The sequence below is a fragment of the Heteronotia binoei genome, chromosome 4 (assembly GCF_032191835.1).
Source record: "Heteronotia binoei isolate CCM8104 ecotype False Entrance Well chromosome 4, APGP_CSIRO_Hbin_v1, whole genome shotgun sequence".
In the NCBI taxonomy this organism is placed as follows: Eukaryota; Metazoa; Chordata; class Lepidosauria; order Squamata; family Gekkonidae; genus Heteronotia; species Heteronotia binoei.
In genome coordinates this window covers 80,174,883-80,198,801 of record NC_083226.1, presented here as the reverse complement: position 1 = coordinate 80,198,801, position 23,919 = coordinate 80,174,883, and positions in this window count along the sequence as shown.

Sequence of the window (23,919 nt, the reverse complement as noted above, 5' to 3'; positions counted from 1 at the left end):
ATTACAGTAGTCTAATCTTGAGGTGACCGTCACATGAATCACTGTTGCTAAATCACTGTGCTCTAGGAAGGGGACCAACTGTCGTTCCCGCCTAAGGTATGTGATTTATTACGTTCCGGCCACAGAAATCCTGGAACTCAGCCAAGGTGAAAGCCATCCCGTTATCTGATACCAACATATCCAGGAGGCTATGTATGGCAAAAACCCTGCGGAGGGCCCCTAGCGCCACCCGTGTGGATGTGGATGCTACTGGAACTACCTCCATCCATGTAGAGTAGGAATCCACAATAATGAAGAATACCCTGGAATGGCCCTGCGAAGTCGAGGTGCAAATGGGACCAGGGGTTGCAAGTGGACTCTCAATGTTGTGCTGGGCACAAGGTGCCACTGCTCAAGTCTCCTGGCATGGCTGACATCTGGTCACCCAGGATTCAATTGCTTTGTCTATCCTGGGCCACCACACAGAGCTGCGGGCTAGTGCCTTCATGCGCACGATTCCCTGGTGGGTCTCATGCTGCGCTGTTAGGACTCGCTGCTGCAGTACCGGGGCACCACCACCCTACTTCCCCACAACAGACACCTTTTATGTACAGACAGTTTTTCCCTATGGGATGCAAATACCGAGAATTCAGAGCCCACCTGGCCTTCTGGCCACCCCCTCCATATCCAGTCCAGAACTCGAGATAGAGTTTTGTCCTTCGGGGAGCAGTGGGCAATGTCCTTGGCATGCACTGGGTGGTCGGGAGGGACTCTAGTGACATGATCTGGAACACTGGGGCTGGATCTGGGTCCATTGATGGCAGCAGCAGGTGGCTCAGGGCATCAGCGTGGCCCATCGCCTTCCCCAGGAGGCACTTGAGGTCGTACTGGTACCCCATGAGGAAAATGGACCACCTCAACACCCTCGGTGAAAGCATTTAGGGTGTTTGGTGGTCAGGGGCGAACAGGCCCAGTATGGGCTCATGGTCCATAAAAATGGTGAAGGGCCGGCCATACAAGAAATCATGGAATTTTTTAACCCCCACCAAGATGGCCAGGCCCTCTTTGTCTATCTGAGCATAGTTTTGCTCCAGTTTCTGTAGAGTCCTCAAATAGTAAACTACCGGAACCTCACAGCCATCCAGTAGTATGTGCACCAGAATGGTGCCCACCCTGTAGGGTGAAGCATCATATGCTAAAACAACTGGCAGCCTCTCGTCGAAGTGCGCCAGCAAGCTGTTGGAATGTTCTTTACAGCCTGAATGTTCTTTACAGCCTGAAAAGCAGCAGCTTGCCGGCAACCCCAAACCCATGGTGCCCGTTTGTCCAACAGTCTGTGTAAGGGCTCTGCTACCGTCACCTTGTGGGAGAGAAATTGAGGATTCCCAAAAAGGATTGTAATTTCACCTTGGTGGGCGCTGGCACATCACAAATGGCCTTTATTTTATCCTGGGCCAGATGAATGCAGCTTGTGTCCACTGTATATCCCAGAAAATCAATGAAGGGCACCCCGAACACACATTTCTTCCATTTCACCTTCAACTCTGCCCTGTTGAACCTCTGCAACACAGCCTGGACGCAGCCGGCGAACTCCTCTTCAGTGGCAGCAGCTATCAGCACATCATCAAAGAACGACTAAACCCCGGGAATACCTTTAAGAAGGGAGTCCATCAGGTTCTGAAAGATTCCTGGAGTCACACTGACTCCAAACTGCAAGCACTTTACTCTGAAGGCCCCCCGGTGAGTAACGATCGTTTGCGTCTCCACTGTGGTGGCATCCAAAGGGAGCTGTAGGTATGCCTGTGCCAAGTTGGTATGCCTGTGCCAGATGTTGAGTTTCAAGCCTACTTTTGTGCTCACCTCTTTCACCCTCAACAAGAGGTTCTTTAGGTCCTCCTCACTTTCTGCCATTAGAGTGGTGTCATCTGCATATCTGAGGTTGTTGATGTTTTTCCTGGCGGTCTTAATTCTGGCTTGTGCTTCATCCAGGCTGGCATTCTGCATGATGTACTCTGCATATAAATTAAATAAGCAGGGTGACAATATACATCCTTGTCAAACTCCTTTTCCTATTCTTAACTCATTTATATTGGTATTTATATTTTTAGAAATAATCAATTTTTCATATTCCATAAGTGTATTGAAATTGGAAGAAGTCTGGAAGTTAGTTGATGTAGATAAGCTATTAATAAATTAGTTAATCTGCATACAGATGTGTCATATCCTTATTTGGGGATGCTGGTATGAAGGTTCTTTGTCTTTTCTTATCTGGATTTTTTCCCTGGGTTTCTGACATAGTATTAAACCAATAGTTTATAGACAGCCACATATATAAACCTGTTTCTCAATGCAATTTCATGCTGGAAAGCCAGTTTTTCAGTTGAATTTTAAATAATTAGTATTTATGAAGGTGAACAGATAAAATAAATATGTTAGGAGGTGAACTAATGCAAAGCAGTTACTGTCAAGTCTGATGTTTCAATAACGAGACCTTCTTGATAAAAAAAGTTTCTAGTTTATTGTAACATGTTGCAAGACTGTAGAAGCAGATTGAGAGACTGGCGAGCATGCACAAAGAGCAAACATTTAAGGTATACATCAAAGGGATTCCTGAGGGTGGGGGCACTCTATGCAGGGCACATTCACACATTGTTATTATTTTATCATTCTCAAGCACTGGCTGGCCTTGGGGCGCTTTCTTAGCACCGGCTATCTCTGAGAAGGCACCACAATCTTGTTCCCATATTCCCGTTTCCAAGCATTGCTACATAACAAAGGAGGGGAGGGGGGGAAGGAGAGTTTAAGCTAGCAGCATCTGAATACAGAGTGGTTTTACCCAGGATCCTTTTCCTGAACCAGAGTTTGGAACTAAACTACTCAGACATTATAGCAGACTTGACAGTTACAGCAGTGATAGACACAGATGCTGAACACCCATACTGGAGGGTTATTATACATGCATTTTAAGAGTGCTGCATTGCAGAATACACTGTGCTTCCTAAAAGCAACTGGGAACAGTAATAATGACGTGTCTAACTAAAATGTCTTTACTTCACCATAAATGATTTTCTTCTTGCCAAAATGTAGGTATTGTACAGTATCAACAAGAAAACTGAAGCAGGTCAAACATGTTAAAAACCCAGAGAATCCACATAATCATTTTCTGCAGCATTTCAAGAGGTTTTGCTTTGTCACTGCCCATGAATCACTTTGACCACCTTCCCTTCTAATTCCTACTTGGTGTATTTCTGGTGGTTTTAAGAAAGCCAAGATTTCTAAGGATTCTAAGAAATCTCAACAAGCTTAATAGACTTCAGACAAAATTCTTCTTCTTTCTAAAACTTAATCATTATCAAAAATTTGTCCAATGTCCTTCTATTTTCCACTCTTTTTCTACATATCTTCTAAACTTTTCCCACTCTGTCTTAAAAACTTCTAAATCATAGTCTCTTAATATTCTTGTTAATTTGTCCATTTCACTCTATGTCATAACTTTTATAATCCAATCCCATTTCTCTGGTATTTTTTCTTGCTTCCACAACTGCACAGGGTCCTAGCAGCTGAAAGCAAGTACCAAATTACAGTTTTATCTTCTTTTGGAAATTTTTCCATTTGTAATCCCAACAGAAAAGTCTCTGCAACTTTCTTAAATTCATATCCCAAGATCTTAGAAATTTCTTGCTGAATCATCTGCCAATAATTTTTGTCCTTTCACAAGTCCACCACATATGGTAGAAAGAACCTTCATGTTTTTTACTTTTCAAACATCTATCCGGCATCTTATTGTTCATCTTTGCCAATTTTTTAGGAGTCATTTACCATCTATACATCATTTTGAAAAAGTTCTCTTTAATACTATGACACGTCGAAAGCTTCATAGAATTCTTCCACAAGTGTTCCCAAGTTTCCATCTGTATTTCTTTATTTATATATTTTTGAAATTAATTTTTCATTATCTCCAAGTAGAACTTTTTCCATTTCTGTTTGTTCTTTTCTAATCCCTTCAGTTTTGCTATCATTATCCACCAAACTCTTTATTTGTTGCATTTGGAATCAATCATATTTATTATTCAACTCTTCAGCAGTTTTCAGTTCTATTTTGCCACTTTGTATTTTTAATAATGGGTTATATGACAACCACTTTTCTTCACCTATCTCAGCCATTATTTTTATTACTTCAGCTGGCACTATCCATAACAGTTTTCTTTCATCCCCATATTTCTTGTATTTCATCCATGTATTTAAGAAGAAGATGAAGAAGATATTGGATTTATATCCCGCCCTCCACTCCGAAGAGTCTCAGAGCGGCTCACAATCTCCTTTACCTTCCTCCCCCACAACAGACAACCTGTGAGGTGGGTGGGGCTGGAGAGGGCTCTCACAGCAGCTGCCCTTTCAAGGACAACCTCTGCCAGAGCTACAGCTGACCCAAGGCCATTCCAGCAGGTGCAAGTGGAGAAGTGGGGAATCAAACCCAGTTCTCCCAGATAAGAGTCTGCACACTTAACCACTACACCAAACTGGCTCTCCACTACATTAAACTGCAAAATAATTTAGCAAATTATTTCTTATATAATGGTGAGACAAAAAACTGTAAATCTTCTTTTTTCCATAATACAAAAACACATGCCAGCCAAATTTATTTCCGTGACCTTCCATCACTAAGAGTTTTTTGTTTAACAGCGTTATCCATTCTTTTATCCACACTAAACAAACTGCTTCCTGATATAATTTTTAATTTGGTAGTTGAAATCCGCCTCTCTCTTTTGCATCTGTCAAAATTTTCATTTTGATCCTTGCTTTCTTCCCAGCCCACACAAATTCTGAAATTTTTCTTCGCCATTTATCAAATTGTTTACTTTCTTCACAATGGGAATAGTTTGAAACAAATACATTATTCTTGGTAGAATATTCATTTTAATTGCAGGTATTCTACCCAGCAATGACAAATTAAGTTTGTTCCATTTTAACATATCTTCATCCATTTTACGCCATAGCTTCTCATAATTATTTTTAAATAAATCAATATTCTTCATTGCTATCTCTACACCCAAATATTTTACCTTGGAGGTGACTTCACAGCCCGTTAGTCTCTGTAATTCTTGTTGCTTATTTAGTTGCATATTTTTACATAGAAATTTTGATTTTTCTTTATTAATACAAAGTCCCGCCAACTCCCCATATTCTTGGATTTTGGCTAACAACAAAGGTGTGACTTGTATGGGCTTTTCATTTATAAACATTATATAATCTGCATATGCTCTATATTTGTAAGTAAATCCTTTTATTTTTAATCCTTCTATTTCTTTATCTTCTTGGATCTGCATCAGTAATATTTAAAGAGTCATTATAAACAACAATGGGGAAAGCGGACAACCTTGTCTTGTACCTTTGCTAATTATCATATCTTCTGTAAGGTCTGTGTTTATACATAGCCTTGCACATTGTTCAGTGTATATTGCTTTTATCATTCTTATAAAGCTTTCTCCCAACTCCATTTTCTCTATTACTGCAAGCATAGTCCCAGTTTAAATTGTCAAATGCTTTCTCTGCATCCGCAAAGAATAATGCTACTTCCTTTTCTGGATGTCTTTCATAATATTCTACAATATTTACAACAGTTCTGATATTGTCTCTTATTTGCCTTTTGGGAAGAAACCCCACTTGATCTTCCTTTATAACATTTATTAAATGTTTTTTAAGCCGTTCTGCCAAGATTCTTGTATATATTTTATAGTCATTATTTAATAGCGAAATTGGTCTATAATTTTTTACATTCATGACATCTCTATCTTCCTTAGGAATCAACGAAATAACAGCTTCCTTCCATGTGTTTGGTATTTTCCCTTTTATTCTTATCATGTTCATCAACTTCTGCAATTTTGGTGTTAACTCATCTTTAAGGATTTTAAAATATTTAGCTGTATATCCATCTGGCCCAGGTGCCTTCCCATTTTTCATTGCATTAATTGCAGCTTCAATTTCTATTTTTTCAATTGGATCATTCAAAACTTTTTGCATATTTTCTGTTAAGGGTTCTATTTTTATCTTTTGTAGATACTCACCATCTTTTCTTTCTTTATTTTGACACGTTTTAACAACTTGGCATAATACTTTAAAAATTATCTTTTTATTCCCTCTTTGCTAACCACCTCTTTTCCATCTACCACAATTTTATTAATAATTTTATTTTCTTTCTTTTTCTTCAGTTGCCAAGCCAAATACTTTCCAGGTTTATTTGCTCCCTCAAAAGATTTCTGCTGCAGTCTTTTCAAATTCCATTTCAATTCTTTATTTAACAAATGTCTCATTTGCATTTGTAATATTGTAATTTCCCAAGTTTCTTTTCCCCTGGCCTTTTTCTCAACTCCCCTTCTTTTTTCTTTATTTCATTTTGAATGTCCAACAACTATTTTTCTTTTGCTCTCTTATCTTTATTATTCAGAGTAATCAATATTCCTCTCATTACTGCTTTATAAGCATTCCAGTCCGTCTGAAATTCTATATCCTCTTTGCCATTCATTTGAAAGAAAGTTTTAGTTTCATTTTCTAGGGATGTCACTATTTCTTTAGTCTGTAGTAAATCTTCATTCAATCTCCATCTTCTCAACTTCTTAAACAATTTTTTAATCCACATTATTGGGTTATGGTCAGCCCCAATTTTAGGTAAAATCTCTATTTTCCTTGTTATAAGACTTAAATCTTTAGTGCCCCAAAACATGTCAATTCTAGAAAAAGTTTTATGTCTTGCTGAAAAAGGCATAGTCCTGACTTCAGGGTTAAATTTCCTTCATATGTCCTCCAAATTTTCTTGTTTGACCAATTCAAAAAAAGACTTTGGCAATTTTCCTTCTTTGTTATTATCCCCCCCCCCCCCAGACTTATCCAGAGAGTTCTTAATTGTTCCATTAAAGTCTCCCATTATCAAATCTTGGTCATAAGTCAGTTCATCAAATTGTTGTATAATGTCTTTTAAAAAAGCATCCTTTGCACCATTTGGTGCATACAGTCCCAATAACAACTTTTTTTTTTGCATTTAATATTATTTCTACTGCTACAAATCTTCCATCTTTATCTTTAAACGCTAATTTCAGCTCCAATTCTTGTTTAATATAAGAAATCACTCCCCTTTTTTTCTGTTCAGCCAATGAAAAAAATTCTAACCCAATTGTTTATTCCATAAAAAATTGTAATCCTTTTGTTTAATATGCACTTCTTGTAAGCAAACTATATTACAATTTTGCTTTTTAATCCAATGAAACATTGCCCTTCTTTTTTGTTGTGAATTTAGCCCATTTACATTCCAAGACAATAATTTGTAATCCATCATGGTGCAAATTCTTTATGCTCTGCTGCCTCCCACTATCAATGTCTTTTCAAAGTTTTTATTTATGATATTTCCCATCATTTCTTTTGTAATGTATTTTATGACAACATCTCTTGGTAAATTATTTTTCTTGGCATAGAGTGAGTTCACTCTATACATATAGTCATACATATTTTTAGTCTCTTCAGGATCTTCCTCAAAAAATTCTGCAATTATTTTTATTATATATTCTTTCAAGTCACCATCTTCCTTTTCAGGTACTCCTCTCAGACGTATCTGAGTCTCCATCAATTTGCAGTCATGGATTGTCACTTTTTCTTGCATTTTCAACAAGGTGGAATCATGTACTTTCATTCTCCCTTCTACCTCCTGCACTTTCTTAGATGTTTCCTCTGTTTCCTTTCTGAGATCTTCCATATCTTTTTTAATCTCTTCAATAATGTTGTTATCATCTCTCTCATGCCTTTCATCATTCTGGCCTCTATTGCCTCTAACTGATCCTGCATTTTTTCCAATGAAGTAGCCCTTGTACGGGTTTGCTTGTGTTCTGACATTTAAAAACACCGAAAATTTTGATCTCACCAATTTCAAATTTAACTATCAGATTCAAAAGATTAGAGCTTGCTCTCAAGCATGCGCGTTCAATGATGAGTTGAAGTTGATACAAAGACTACGTTTATTGATAGACCAATACTTTGGTAACAGGTTCTTGAGAGTAATGCTGACAATACATTGATATAATACTTTTAAGGTCTACTTCAAAGGTATTCCAAGGGATGGGGTTGTAGGGTAGCATTCACACATAAACTATCATAAATGTCTACGTTCCCATAATGTTATCAGGACTGCGTCCTTGCTTTCCCCAGATGGCTCGTACTCCCTTACAGGAATGTATGGGAAGGTGCTGATTACTTGGTTTCAGTTCTCACTACTTCTAATTATAAGCCATAAAGCAAGACGGGGGAAGGGAAAGAATAATAAGCTAGCAAAGTTGGATCCTCCACGATACTTCACAGACCAGGTTAGGCAGGACCGTAAAACAATCAATTATCAATGGAATTTCACCATGCTTGACATACTGCCCCCCCCCCCTAAAATCTACCTCGGGGCTTCTGAAGAAATGCTCTATGAAACTTGTTTACCAAATCAGGGGCTAAAACATCTTTTTCTGCTACCCATTCATTTTCACTGGCTGGGAAATGTTTCCACTTAATCAAATAGTACAAAATCCCACGTTTCACCTTTGAATCTAATATGTCTTGTACTTCATGATGACTCTGATTCCCAGTCTTGTTAGGTTGTGGAGCTGGTGGTCGAGGGTGCCAAGGAGAACCACCTGGGTCTCTTCGCAAAAGACTGCAATGAAAGACAGGGTGTACTTTACTAAACATTTTGGGCAACCCCAATTCTACAGTCACTTTGTTAATCACCCTCTTGATCTTAAAAGGACCCAAGAATCTATACACCAGTTTCTTAGAGGGTTGATTTAGTGGGAGGTTTTTTATTGACACAAATACCGAATCCCCCACTTTAAAATCCCAAGCAGGTATGTGGGATTTGTCATACTGTTTTTTGTACGCCTCCTTAGCGGCTTCCAAATTCTCTTGAATCCCTTTCCAGCTGTTCCCTAATTTTCCCCACCATTGCTTGAACGAGGTGGGGTCAGAGGTTCGCTCTCCCCCTGGCAGCAACGGGACAGGCTTTCCGTCATACCCATTCACAATCTGAAACGGGAAAGCCTTGGTTGAGCTGTGCACACTGTTTTGTAACCATACTCAGCAAACGGCAGGAGATCCACCCACTTAGACTGTTAGTGATTTACATAGCACCGTAAATATTGTTCTAACAGCATGCTCACGCGTTCCGTCTGTCCATCTGTCTGGGGGTGGTAGGCCGAGCTCAACCCTTGTTCATGCCTGATAACTTGCAAAACTCCCGCCAGAAGTTGGCAACGAATTGTGGCCCCCTGTCACTAATGATCTTATCAGGGAATGAGTGTAGTTTCACAATGTGATGGAAAAACAGGTAGGCTAATTTCTTAGCTGCCGGCAGCTGTGCACAGGGAATGAAATGTGCTTGTTTGGAGAAGGTGTCCACTACTACCAGAATTATGGTTTTGCCTTGCGAGACTGGTAATTTGACTATAAAAAATCCATTGACACCACAGACCTAGGACATGTAGCTGTCTCTAGAGGTTTTAACAGCCCAGGGGTCCCCCCCCCTTCTTTTTGCCTTTAAGCAGATTGGGCAGGAAACAACGAACTCAGACTCGTCCTTTTTCATGGAAGGCCACCAAAACTGACTATTAATTAAATGTAGTGTCTTCACATACCCAAAGTGGCCAGCTATCTTGTTAAAATGGCAGAATTGCAATACCTCGGACTGTAGACTCTTAGGGACGTACAGCTTGTCACCTTTGTACCAAAACCCATCCTCCCCCTTCTGTACTTCCCCCGGTCTGTCTTCCCCCTCCTTTTCAGTTTCGGTGGCCAGCCGCTCTCCCCCCACTTATTGGGTTGCAGACTCCGCCGTGTTTTGGACCAGGTGGTTACCATGGCGGCTACTTGAGAGGGAGGAATCAGAGAGTCTACCACCTCCTCTTTTTGGCTATTATGCTGAGGAAGGCGTGAAAGGGCGTCTGCTAAAAAGTTTTTCATCCCGGGGATGTGCCTCAGCACAAAGTCAAATTTGGAAAAAAAATCCCACCCACCTGATCTGCTTTTCACTGAGTTTACGCCGACCGGTGAGCTCTTCCAAATTCTTGTGGTCGGTCCAGATTTCAAATGGTACCTTAGCACCTTCTAGCCATGACCTCCAGGTCTTTAGAGCATAAGTCACAGCAAAAGCTTCTTTATCCCATACCAACCAATTTCTCTGCTCTTGGGAGAACTTTTTAGAGATATAGGCACAGGGCTTTAGCCTCCCCTCCTCATCTTTTTGCATGAGGATGGCTCTGATGGTGACACATTGCACAATGAAGGGCTTCAGCTCATTAGAGTGGTTTAAAACGCCTCTTGGCACTTCTGTGTCCAATTTAGTCCCCCCCCCCCCCCCCCCGTTTTTTGGCATCCAGACCCTTCCCTCTGGTTTTTAGCAACTCCATGAGGGGTAACATGATTTGGGCAAACCCCGGTATGATGGTTCGGTAAAAAAAACCCCGAGGAATGATTGGAGCTGTCTACGTGTCCTCGGGGGAGTCCAATCCAATATCACATGAACCTTACTCGGGTCCATGGCTGCGCTGATATCCAGAAGCCTGCGCTGATATCCGGAAGCCCAAATAGTCAAGTTCAGTCTTATGGAATTCACACTTTGACAATTTAGCATACAGCTTTTGCTTCAATAGGGTGCTAAGAGCCTCGCTCACTAACGTCACATGCAATTGGAGATCTTGTGAATAGATAATTATGTCATCCAGGTACACCACCACCCCCTTGAACAAATATTCTCTCCACACTTCATTGATAAAGTTCATGAACACTCCCGGTGCCCCTTGCAACCCAAATGGCATTACTAGATACTCAAACTGTCCCATGGGTGTATTGAACGCCATTTTCCATTCATCCCCCTCTTTGATGCGCACTCTAAAATACGCCTCCCTCAAGTCCAGCTTGGTGAACACCTTCCTCTCCGACACCATGCTGAGCAAGTCCTTGATGAGGAGGATTGGGTAGGCATTGGAGGTGGAGATCACATTAATCCCCCGAAAATCAGTACAAAGTCTGAGCGAGCTGTCCTTTTTCCTAAATAGGACTGGGGCTGCATGGGGGGCTGTGGCAGGTCAGATGAAACCTCATTTCAAGTTCTTATCCAGAAATTTCCGCAGTTCCACCTTTTCCATCCACCCCATCGAGTACAGTTTGACCTTAGGTAGGGTCTGCGCTGGGATCAATTCGATGGCGCAGTCCGTGTCCCTATGGGGCGGTAGCTCATTGGCCCCCTGTTCGCTGAACACCCCCCTCAAGTCTCTATAAACTTTGGGGATCGCCTGGACCTCTTCCATTGTCAAGCAGACCTTCTCATTTCGGGGCGATGGACTGGGACCCCATTCCTTAGTCTAGTGATGGGCTTTACATCTCGAGTCATTGAATTCTATTGTCTGGTCCCCCCACCGAATGTCTGGCTCATGCTTGGCCAACCAACCTACTCCCATAACCATATCGTAAGAAGAGGAGGGTGCAATTACAAAGGCCTCCTGGTCCCAGTGGTCTTTGATGCCCACCGGCACTGAGTCTCTAACACGCAGGGCTCCCCCCTCATCACTAACCCATCCATCTGTTCAAACTGGATGGGGTGCGGCAAAGCCATCATGGGAATCCCCAATGTGTCCACCACTTTAGGGGTGATTATGTCTCTGGTGCAGCCCGAGTCAATCAGGGCTTTCACTTGCACGAACCTCTTGAGTTTGCTGTTTAGCAAAATTACTGGCACAAGACCCCGTTACTCTCACCCTGAGCGGTGCCGGGTCATCGGCGACCTGCTGGCTGGCACCATTTAGAGCAGGTTGTCCTCATTTCCTGATGCTCGTCGGCCCAGGACATCTCACTCAGCTCATCGGTGACGATGGTGTCATCGTCCACCATCGAGCTCGCAGCCGCGCTGCTCTTCGTCGTTTCCTTAGGGTGGCCAGCCTGCTTCTTTGGAGTTGGAGTACTTGTCTTAGAGGTGTTCGATGGTGGTCAAGAGGGGTTCGGATAGCTGCTGGCCAGGTGGTTTGGATCCCCGCACCTGAAGCATTTGCGGGTCGTTGTGGCCTTCCCGCTGGCTCCCCCCCGGGGTTTTTTCGCCTCTGCCTTCCCTCCGAGTTTCAGGTCACGACTCAACTTACTGATCTGATGTTGGCGTTGCATGGCCACTCTCTTCATTATCAAAAATTGTCCAAAGTCCTTTTACTTTCCACTCATCTTCTACATAACTTCTAATTTTTTTCCACTCCCTTTTAAAATCTTCTAAATCATAGTCTCTTAAAGTTCTTGTTAATTTGTCCATCTCACTCCATGTCATAACTTTTACAATCCAATCCCATTTTTCTGGTATTTTTTCTTGCTTCCATAACTGCACATATAATGTCCTAGCAGCTGAAAGCAAGCACCAAATTATAGTTCTATCCTCTTTTGGAAAATTTTCCATTTGTAATCCCAACAGAAAAGTCTCTGCAGCTTTCTTGAATTCATATCCCAAGATCCTAGAAATTTCTTGTTGGATCATCTGCCAATACTTTTTCGCTCTTTCACAAGTCCACCACATATGATAGAAAGAACCTTCATGTTTTTGCATTTCCAACATCTGTCTGGCATCTTGTTATTCATCTTTGCCAATTTTTAGGAGTCATATACCATCTATACATCGTTTTAAAACAGTTCTCTTTAATACTCTGACATGTTGAAAGTTTCATAGAGTTCTTCCATAAATATTCCCATGTATCCATCTGTATTTCTTTATTTACATTTATTGCCCATTTAATCATTTGAGATTTCACTACTTCATCTTCTGTAGACCATTTTAAAAGTAACATAAGTTTTTGAAATTAATTTTTCATTATCTCAAAGCAGAACTTTTTCCATTTCTGTTTGCTCTCGTCATATTCCTTCAGTTTTAATATCATTTTCCACCAAACTCTTTATTTGTTGCATATGAAACCAATTGCATTTGTTATTCAACTTCACAGCAGTTTTCAATTCTATTTTGCCACTTTGTATTTTTAATAGTTGATTGTATGACAGCCATTTTTCCTCACCTGTGTCAGCTGTTATTTTTATCACTTCTGCTGAAACTATCCATAATGGTTTTTTTTCATCACCATATTTCTTATATTTCATCCAAGTATTCAACAAATTATTTCTTATATAATGGTGAGAGAAAAAAACTATCCATCTTTTTCTTCCCATAATACATATAAGTGTGCCAGCTGAATTTATTTCCATGACCTTCCAACACTAAAAGTTTTTTATTCAACAGTGTCACCCAATCTTTTATCCACACTAAACAAACTGCTTCATGATATAATCTTAAATCTGGTAATTGGAACCCTCCTCTTTCTTTAGCATCTATTAAAACTTTCATTTTAATCCTTGGTTTCTTTCCAGCCCATACAAATTCTGAAATCTTCCTTTGCCATTTGTTAAATTGTTTACTGTTTTTCACAATCGGAATAGTTTGAAACAAATACATTATTCTCGGCAAAATATTTATCTTAATTGCAGCTATTCTTCCAAGCAATGACAAGTTAAGCTTATTCCTTTTTATCATATCTTCATCCATTTTACGCCACAGCTTTTCATAGTTATTTTTGAACAGGTCAATATTCTTCATTGTTATTTCCACACCCAAATATTTTACTTTAAAGGTAACTTCACATCCTGTTAGTCTCTGCAACTCCTTTTGTTTATTTACTTGCATATTTTTGCATAAAAATTTTGATTTTTCTTTATAAACGTAAAATGCCACCAGTTCTCCATTTTCTTGTATTTTAGCTAACAACAAAGGTGTTACTTGTGTAGGATTTTTATTTATAAACATTATTTCATTTGCAAATGCTCTATATTTGTAAATAAATCCTTTAACTCTCAACCCTTCTATTTCTTTTTCATCTGTATTTGTATCAATAAAATTTCAAGAGTCATTATAAACAACAAAGGTGAAAGCAGACAACCTTGTCTTGTACCTTTGCTGATTATCATTTCATCTGTAAGATCTGAATTTATACATAACCTTGCACGTTGTTGCCTTTATAATTCTTATAAAGTTTTCCCCAATCTCTATTTTCTCCATTACTGCAAACATAAAGTCCCAGTTCAAATTCTCAAAAGCTTTCTCTGCATCTGCAAAGAATAATGCAACTTCCTTCTCTGGATGTCTTTCATAATATTCTACAATATTTACAACAGTACTAATATTGTCTCTTATTTGCCTTTTAGGGAGAAATCCCGCTTGGTCCTCCTTTATGAAATTTATCAAATATTGTTTAAGTCGTTCTGCCAAAATTCTTTTATATATAGTCATTATTTAGTAATGAAATTGGTCTATAGTTCTTTACATTCGAGACATCTCTATCTTCCTTAAGAATCAAAGAAATTACAGCTTCCTTCCATGTATTTGGCATTTTCCCTTTTATTCTTATCATATTCATCAATGTTTGAAGTTTCAGTACTAATTCTTTAAAAAAATTAAAAAAAATTGCCGTATATCCATCTGGCCCAGGTGCTTTTCCAATTTTCATTTCCAATTTCCATTAATTGCTGCTTCAATTTCTATTTTTTCAATTGGATCATTCAATTTTTTTTTCATATATTCAGTTAAGGGTGCTGTTTTAATCTTCTGCAAATAAATTCCATCCTTTCCTTCTTTACTTTAACACCTTTAAATAATTTAGCATAGTACTTGAAAAATTCTCTCTTTATTCCTTCTTGATATACCATCTCTCATCGATCAACCACAATTTTATTAATAATTTTACTTCCTCTCTTTTTCTTAAGTTGCCAGGTCAAATACTTCCCAGGTTTATTTGCTCCCTCAAAGGACTTCTGTTGTAATTTTTTCAAATTCCATTCCAATTCCTTATTTAACAAATGTCTCATTTATGCTTGTAGTATTGTAATCTCCCTTATAATTTTCTTTTACCCTGGCCTCTTCCTCAGTTTTCCTTCTTTTTTCTTTATTTAATTTTGAATGTCCATGTGACGGAACCAGCCCGATTCTGCCTTCAGACCCAGTCCCGTCAACTCCCTGCTGAGTCGCCAACTCCTGGAGGGAGTATTTCTCCTCCGGCCACTTGGGCTCGCTGCCACCACCTGCTCAGTCTAGGGGTTCAGATTGAGAGGAACAGGACTCCCAATCCCCCTCTCCAGCTATGAGGCCAGGCCTCAAAGTCCTCTGCCACCCTGTACTTGGGTATCACAGAGACCTCAGCACTTCTTTGGGGAACCCCTGGAGGATTGGCACCTTATCCAACTGCATGCCTTTCCCCTTTCCCGGGGCCCCCTTCTTAAAGCAGCGTGGTCTAAAATGGTTGGGGATCTATGTGGTACAGAATTTGACTGCCAGCATTCAAAACAGTAAAAATATTTAATTAAAAGAAAAGAAGAAAAGAAAAGAAGAACAAAACAAAAACAGTTGCTTATAAAAGGTTAACACAGCACAGCACCCGCACAGCAAGCAGCATGACAAAGTAAAGGTGGTTATAAACGCATCCTACTGTCCCTGGTCTAAACGTGCCCTGCCTTGTGGTTGACTTACGTGGTCTGACTGCCTGGGGTCCTTCTCATCCTGAGTAGGCCCCTCCCAGTCAGGAGCCCACAAACTCACAACCTCTTCCTTCGAAGGCCAGCTGCAGACTCACTCCTCTTCCTGTCTACCTCAAATACCAAGAACAAAAGAACTTCCTGCCGCTCTAGGAGGCTCTCCCCCTAGAGGTGCTGGTTTAACTCTGGAAGGGAGGAGGGGTTGGAGGGAGGCTAGGCCAAAGCCTGCCTAGCAGTTTCATGTTCCCTCCCAACCAAGATGGTGTTTCTCCACAGTCCAACATGTTTTTCTTTTGCCCTTTTGTCCTTATTGTTTAATATAATCAATATTCCTCTCATTACGGCTTTATAAGCATCCCACACCATCTGAAATTCTATATCATCTTTATCATTTATTTGGAAGAAAGCTTTAGTTTCATTTTCTAGAAATGTCACTAATGCTTTATTTTGTAGTAAATCTTCATTTAATCTCCATCTTCTCACTTTTTTAGACAATTTTGTAATCCATAATATTGGGTTATGATCTGCACCTATCTTCGGTAAGATCTCTATTTTCTTAGTTATAAGGCCTAAGTCCTTTGTATCCCATAACATGTCAATTCTGGGGAAAGTATTATGTCTTGCTGAAAAAATGTATAATCTCGTACTTCAGGATTAAATTTTCTCCATATGTCTTCCAAGTTTTCTTGTTTAACCAGTTCAAAGAAGGATGTTGGCAATTTTCCTTCTTTATTGTTATTTTTTCCCCAGATCTGTCCAATGTATTCTGAATTGTTCCATTAAAGTCTCCCATAATCATGACCTGGTCGTATGCCACTTCATCAAGTTGTTTTATAATGTCTTTAAAAAAAAACATCTTTTGCACCATTTGGTGCATACAGTCTCAATAATAAGGTTTTTTTCGCATTTATTATTACTTCTACTGCCACAAATCTTCCATCTTTATCTTTAAATATTATTTTTGTGCCCAATTCTTGTTTAATACAAAAAAACACACCCCTTTTCTTCTGTTCAGCCAATGAAAAAAATTCCAGTCCCAATTGTTTATTCCATAAAAATTTATAATGCTTTTGTTTAATATGAACTTTTTTAAAGCAAATTATATTACAGTTTTGTTTTTTAATCCAATGAAATATTGCCTTTCTTTTTTGTGGTGAATTTAGTCCATTTACATTCCAAGATTATAATTTATAATCCATCATGGTGCAAATTCTTTATTCTCTTCATAAAATTTATGCAACTCCTGTGTATTTGTAACTGTAATTCTTCTTCCTTGTAGCTCAAAGCTCAGACCTTCAGGTATTATCCATCTATTCCTCATTCCATTGTCATGTAGTTTGTCTGTTAATTTCTTATGTGTTCTCCTGTCATTTATCACTTGTCTTGGCAATTCTTTCGTTATTCTTACTCTGCTTCCTCCCACTATCAATGTCTTTTAAAAAATTTTATTCAAGATTTTCCCCACCATTTCTTTTGTCATATATCTTATAACCACATCTCTTGGTAAGTTATTTTTCTTGGCATATGATGAATTCACTCTATACATATGATCATACATATTTCTAGTCCCTTCAGGATCTTCCTCCAAGAAATCAGCAATTATTTTTATTACATATTCTTTTAAGTCTATCCCTTCTTCTTCAGGTACTCCTCTCAGACGTATTTGTGTCTCCATCAATTTACAGTCATGGATTGTTATTTTTTCTTGCATTTTTAATAAGGTGGAATCCTGGAGTTTAACTTTCCCTTCTACCTCCTGCACTTTTTTTGACACCACCACTGTTTCATTTCTAAGCTCTTCCATTTCTTTTTTAAAGTCCTCAATATCTTTTTAATGTTTTTTTTGCAAACATTTATTATCTTTTCCACCCCTTTCATCATTCTAGCTTCCATTGCTTCCAACTGATCTTGCATCTTTTCCAATGAGGCAGCCCTTGCATGGGTTACCTTTGACTCTGACATTAAAAAAACAGTGAAAAATTTGATATCACCAAATTAAATTTCAACTATCAGGTTTGATAGATTAGAACTTGCCCTTTCAAATGAGCCTAATTTCACCATCCTCTGACCTTCCCAGGCTCAGATATTATTTTTTTTTAAAAAAAAATAGCCTCCCAGTAATGGCCACCGATGTTTTTCTATGGTAATACAATCCTAGAGTAGGTCCACTTCTTCAGTAGTTACTTCCTGCTTTGCTTGCCCCAAGTCATGTTCTCATTGGTACGTCTCATGATACTTGACGTATTTCCTGTGTTGACTGTAGAAACTGCAGATCTCTGACAATGGTGCTTTCACTCCACAACCGCAGGTAGACAAAACAATAAATTCCTTTCCAATTTTTAACACTGTCCTTAATTTAACAAAGACCAAAATTCACCCCTTCTCCTCTTCTTCTTCCAAGCTTTCAAACTTTCTCTTTCCCACCTTCTAATATTATTTTGTTTGCTTTAAAATAGTCCCGGAATGGTAGATAACAATCAGTACCTTTTTCTAAGGTTATCCAGATAAACACTGATCTCGTACAGCATCAGATGTTTAGCAGTCTCAAAGAAGATTAGGATCTTGTCAAGCTTATGTCAAATAAATGACTCTGTAAGCTTCTGCAGATTATGAATATGCAACTCTTCTCCGGAAATCCCTCAAAGCCTCAAAGGAGCCCCCCCTCCCCCGGGACTCCCTTTTAGCCAAGGTAAATCACCTCAAAGTTTCCTGTGCATATCTTGGACTAATCTCTCACTGGGAAAAGTAGGCAGAAGGCAAAAATTTGCCCTTTACTACCCCGAACAAAAGCTCCAGTCTGCCCCCTTAGAGAGGCAGGTCAGCTCAGCATTCTCCAAATCCTGGAAGTCCTTATCTTCTTGTCATCATCTCAATAAATTCCAACAATTTTTAATGTCCCGAACACTTTAAAAACATTATTTTAATTTTGACCTCCAAGCAATGGCCACCAATGTTTCTCAATGGTATTATAGTCCTAGAGTAGGCTTTTCATCCGCTACTTCCTGCTTTACTTACCACCAAATCTCATTTTCACTGGTAAAGAGATCTCACAATGCTTGAAAAGACATTGATAGTGCCTTGCAACTGACAGCAGCTCTCTCAGGTTTCAGGCAACAATGCTGGAACTTAACCTGGTATCTTCTATATGCAAATACATACTGTTGTGCTAAGCAATCTATGGTTTCTTTAGTTTTAAACTGTATATAATAAACATAGTTGTATGACATCAATAAAATAGCCGCTACATAAAAGTCATGTTGTAATTGGTAATCATCAGATCACTTCTCAGTGCTGGTTTCTGGATAAGGATTTGACATACTTACCTTAGCCTCTTTTCAGAATACAGCATATTATCCTTTCTGCCAGAGTGATCAGATTAGGTGTGCCTGCCCCCCTAAAACTTCTACCTTTGTTCTTTGCAAGCTAGAGAACTTTTTTAGTACCTTTACCCAGGATCAATTCACATCACATCTCTACTCATAACGAGACACTTTGTATATGGTACTCAAATACAGCGGTATAAGTGATAACACAGCAGAAAGGGAAAACAGAAAAAAGTCAGTTATTGACATCTTTCATATAGTATAGCATTTTAAATCAGAGGGGCTGTATAACAACCAATTGCACTCAGCTATAAACACACACACACACACTATCTAATTTTTTGGGCCAACCACTTTGTATGAAATGTACTTCTGTTCATTGTTCAATAGAAAACGTATTTTTGCTATATCTTTAGTTTGAAATCTTGTTCTAGCAAGCAGATAAAACCCATCCCAAGGCCATGAATAGAATAGGTAATAAATAGATAATGGGCTAGGCTAGGTCTTCTGCTAACCATGAACCATAAATGAAGTCTCTGATCATATGAAATTTTATATATCTGCATTCAAAGACCATAGTAGGCATGCTTTGGAACTGGAGTGCTGTAAATGATTTCTACAATTTACAGCTTGTCAGATCACAGAAGTAACTTTCCATGCTGTATCATGATGTCAAAAAATGCAGGCAAGGAGGAAAAAAGTAAACATTCCTGAAGAGTTGCTGTATCATCTTGCCTAACTATATCTGCAGTTCTAGTTTTAATTAATGGAATGACCACACTCCAGAATAACATAAGAAGCCAAACATATTTTGGCACATGATGTACCAAGTATTTCCGAGAGGCGAAATATCAACAGACTGTTGGGAGGTGGGGGGCACCAGACTGCTTTGGCAATATACAGATTCAGTTTTGACAGCTTAAGACAATAACAATATATTTCTGAATTCTGGCAGTAACAGTCTTGATTTTAACCTGTGTACTCAACAAGAGAAATGGACAATAGTGTTCTGCAAAAAAGTGTCTTTTGCAATTTCAGTTTTAAAACAGATTACTTTGTCCCCAAATCTGAGCTCTAGAAACCATCTAGAGTGTAGAATTAGCATGATAGGCTGCAGTATGAGAGACCATGGTTCAAATCCCAAACTTTAGTCATGTTGTTCTTTGTCCAGACCCTTTCTCTCAACCTAATCTTTCTCATGCAGTTGTTGTGAGGACAAGAAAAAAGAAGAGGCAAGAACCATATCCCTTGTCCTGAGTTCTTTGGACAACAGGTGAGATTTTTAAAAATCTAACAGATTTATGAGAGGACTTTTTGTTGTAAAGATTTTTATGGCTGGATTTATTATAGCCATAGAGTTGAAATTTTGCAATAGCCTTAACATTTGAGGGAAGACAACACCAAATGGGCCACCAGCTGGCCATCCTAGATGTACAGTAATGACCTTTCCTATATTACGTTTCCTTGACTACTTTGTATCAACTTTTTTGCAAACTTTACTAGGCTCAACACAGTGATTGTGGCCTTATCACACAATACAGCTGGCAGGAATTGGCCATGCTACAAGTTGTGCACGAATTAAATGTCCTGGTTGCCTAATCAACACAGGAAGCAAAGAAATAGAAATTTAAAATGTTTTGCCAGTTCAACTTGTATGTTTTGTTTTATAAGCCAGAATTATAAACTTTTTTTTATCAGTGCCATCAATTGTTTCCCTTGTTCTTTTGGCTTCTTGGAATACCAGATGACATTATTTGTTCAGTATAATGAGATCTATAACCCTAAATTAGCTTATAAAATAAAGTAAGTGTATGAGCTGAATTTGTTTCAGGCAGTTAAAGAGGATTAAGCAGAGGTTTTTCAATAAATCTATTCACTTGAATTTCCCAGAATAAAAAAATGTGTTGAGAGATGAGGTTTCCATTCTATAACTTTGGATTCTCTGTAACTAACAGCAGGGGAGGGGAGTGCTTTGGAAGCCAACTAACTGCTACATCTTTGTAAGTGTGAGTTGCACCGGTCTAACTCCCTCCATGCCAGTGCAAATGCGACTTGTGCCTATTGTTGGGCATCTCAACGTACGCCTGCCTATGGCTGCCGGTGTAGTGGTGCCCTGCCCTGCCTGCAGTGCAGCTGGGAAGGAGAAAGTCACGCCGGTGCAGGAGGGAGCGGCACCAGGGGCATGGCCAGCATTAGTTGGCTTTCAAAGACCTTCCAGCCTGGGAACGCCCCCCCCCCCCCCCCCGGTGAGAAGGACAAAGTTACGGCAATGAGAATGCTGGCATATCCCTTAGAAAACAGAAAACAAAGTCCGCCAACTCCCTTCCACCTTTTTCCTGGCCATGCCTTGTCCTGGCCAGGAGAAAGAGGAAGGGGAATCACCCCGGAAGAGACTTACTTCCACCTTTCTCCCACCCATGATTTGCCATGGCTGGGAGAAAGGGGGAGATGATGGCCCTTGAAGTGACTCCCTTCCACTTATCTCTCTCCCACAGCTTGCCAGGACCAGGAGGTGAGGGGAATCAACCTTGAAGGGACTCCCACTTTCCTTCTAGTCAGGGTTTGCTTTGACCAAGAGAAAGGGGGAGGGAAATTGTCCTGGAAGAGAATGACCCTGGGAACCACATAGCCAGAAGAAAGTGAGACAGGATCACCAGGGAAAAGGCTTCCCATCTCCCTCTCTCCTGGTCACACAGCCTGTAGAAAGGAATATGGGATCACCTCAGAAAAGGTCTCACTTTCATCTGGTCATGCAGCCAGGAGAAGAAAGGGTTTGCCTGGGAGAACCTCCCTGCTGGCAGAGAGAGCCTTCTCTGCATGGGCCCAACTGTCTCGGGCTTGCTCATGTAGCCAATTTAAAGGGACTATGCCAGGGAGTCAGAGACAGCTGAGACAACTCCCTGGCATAGCCCCTTTAAACAGACAGCATGAGCAAGCCCAAAACACTAAGCTAAGCTATGCTGCCTGGCATAGCCCCTTTAAACAGGCAGCATTATTGAGCTTGCTGCTGAGATGACAGAGGGAGTTCTCCCCTCCTCTCAGTTGTTTATGTAAATGCCTCCAAGCCAGTTAAATCCAATGTTTTTTGCTCCCTGAAAAAAGCCAAGGAAACGCAAAGCAAGGTTTAAATGTCTCCAAGCCATTTAAACCAAACAGCTGAGTTGTGGAGAGCTCCCAGTCCCTTCGCTGTTTCTCATGAAGAGCAGAATGTATTGGTAAATCCCTGTGATCTACTCTTCATGAGGGGTCATGAACCAGCACAGACTGACCCTCCCCAATTTTGGGAAGTTCATTATGGTTCCTCAATTAATGAATCTTGGTTTAGGAACTCCAAACTGGCCAAAATTCATGACAAGCTTTAGTTCATCAGCGAGCTTGTGCTCATCCCTATTGGCAACCCCACAAAAGGTAAAGCTGGTTAAAAAGAGGGAGAGAGATGGAAGAGAAGACCTGGTTAGAAGGAAGAAGCAGGTACCTTGTTCTTTTTCACAGACATTTCTGGAAAAGCCTAGCAGTTGTTGCAGAGCCTGTTACACTGCAAGGTTTTCAGTCTTGTACAAGCTACATAGCTTGATATTGCAAAGCTGACCAGTGGGTTGCAAAGTGGGTTCCAATGGTACTCTTTTTCCAGGGCCCTATTTATCCTAGGGCTGGCACTGCATAACAATTTCTTCTGTGTTTGTTATGTCACAAACAGATACTGTGTTTCTGTTACTGTGACATCACACCTTGCTGTTACCATTTAACAGATTTCAGACTTTCACGGGCACAATATAAATGTTTAAAGTAGCTTACCTTCTAAGTAGTTCTTGATACTTCACGAACTGTGATTTTCTACTTGAGAAATAAATTATCTGATAAACTGAGCCTTATGGGTGATCAGTGCCTTATTTCCAGAGAAGCCATCAGACTAATTGTGTTATATTGACATTAAAATTGAGGCTAAAGATCTGAAGTGTATTTGAAAAGGGTCTGTGAGGGATAAACAGATAAAAATTTCATGAGACAGCCTCACAACAGCTGTGCACAATAGTAGGTCCTCTTTTTCCTCACTAGCTTGTTTTCTCCCTTCACTAAGGAAAGGGTCTGAAGTGCTAGAGGGGAAAAAAACTTTCCAGAGAACAGAGAAACATTTTTTCCACCCCCCCACCCCCCCCCACACACACACATGCAACTTTTTATTCATGCAGATTCTATATACACACTTTTATATGATACTAGCAGTAAAGTCTGTTGTAGGAAGAAATACAACAGGCCCTAGAAAAATATTCAGGAGGGGAGTGATTAATGTGTAGGTGGCAGGAAGGAAGGAAGATAGACAAACAGAATGAAAAAAAAAGTAAGAGAGAGACAGTGAAAGAATGTTAGGGAAAAGATGGGGAGAAAAGAGTGAGTGCATTTTCGCACAGAGCTTACCCCGGAGCGACGTCCCTCTTCACCATGCAGCGTCTGCGTGGATTTCGCATCAACTGCTCCGCAGAACCAGGAAGAGCCGCGAAGTGCCGAGCCTTTTGCGTCGCAAATGTAAACTGCTAAAAACCAGTTTACGTTAGCAATGCAAAAGCCGCGGCTCTTCATGGCTCTGCGAAGCAGTTGGTGCGAAATCCGCGCAGATGCTGCGCGGTGAAGAGGGACGTCACTCCGGGGTAAGCTATGTGCGAAAACACCCTGAGACAGGCCCTTTCTCCATTCAGCTTTGCTCCAGATCTACTGAGCACTGAATCCACCTGCTACAAACTCACATCATTCAAAATGCTTCTACATTTAAAAATACGCTCCTCAACTTTTGTGAAGTTTTAATTCTATATTTGAAAAAAAGGAACGCCAGGCAAGGATCCCTGCCACCCATGCACATTGTTGCTGCATGCCGCCTCTTTTGCCTGCCTGGGACCCAGGCAGCTGAAGGGGGTGGCAGGGTGCCTCCCCACCACTTGGAGGCTGCCTTCCTTTGCCACCACCTCATTCACCTGCCCAGGACCTGGCCAGACCCAGTGCTAGGGTCTCGGGCTCCCCAGGTCAGCACCTATCCTGTGCCCTCCACCTGTGCCTG